Source organism: Triticum dicoccoides, chromosome 2A, assembly GCF_002162155.2.
Source record: "Triticum dicoccoides isolate Atlit2015 ecotype Zavitan chromosome 2A, WEW_v2.0, whole genome shotgun sequence".
Taxonomy (NCBI): domain Eukaryota; kingdom Viridiplantae; phylum Streptophyta; class Magnoliopsida; order Poales; family Poaceae; genus Triticum; species Triticum dicoccoides.
Window position 1 is genome coordinate 744,597,765 of NC_041382.1, and position 805 is coordinate 744,598,569.

An 805-nucleotide genomic window follows, 5' to 3' on the forward strand; every position below is an offset into this window, starting at 1 on the left:
AATTCATGCATTTAAAGAAAAATAAAGGGTCTTGAAAGAGCAGTTTCCTACTTAAAATCCCCCTAAATTTCTCTCTTCTCCCTAAATGTGCAGATAAAAGCCGTCCCCTGATTTCCCTCTTCCTTTTTTATAATTCCCAATGAGAAAATCTCTCTAGGAATCTGGTCAGCAACATTTCTTTCCAAAACATTAATACTCAAATCCACAAATCCTACTATGGACGGGACCACTTCCTTTGGAGAAGATCTCCTAATGTATGGCAGTACCTCCTGATTGTCGATGTTGCCTCTTTCGGCTGCCACTCTCCCCTCCTGATGGAAGCGGATCTCACCTGGTATCCCCTCCATCAGCTCCTTTGCATGCGACTTCATTCACCTCCAGCAGGTCTCCCGATCTGGAGATCACCGGAGGATACGCCTCGACTCTGTCTTGATGGATTCCCAATCCAGCTTGCTGGCTGGGCCCCCGAAGAAACCCCCCTCGCTCATGGCTTCACTAGCCACCGGGAACTCCGCCGCCAGGGTCACCGTCGGGTTCTCCGCCGCCAGGGTCCCCGCCGGGTTCGCCGCCATCACTCCCCTCTCTATGTTTCCATCGCCGCCAGATCGCTTAGCGATCGCGGGAGCTCCGGGGTGTTTTTTGCAAAACTGCCCCACCTTCTATTTGCTTGGTGAATACCCACTGAAACCTAGATCTGCTAGTCCCCCCACCCAAACCTCTCCTGTGACCTTCTCCCTTGGCCGCCGCCGCCCGCCCCGCGATCTTGCTGGCCCGCGCCTGCCCCCCCAACCCTCTCCCTTGGCCG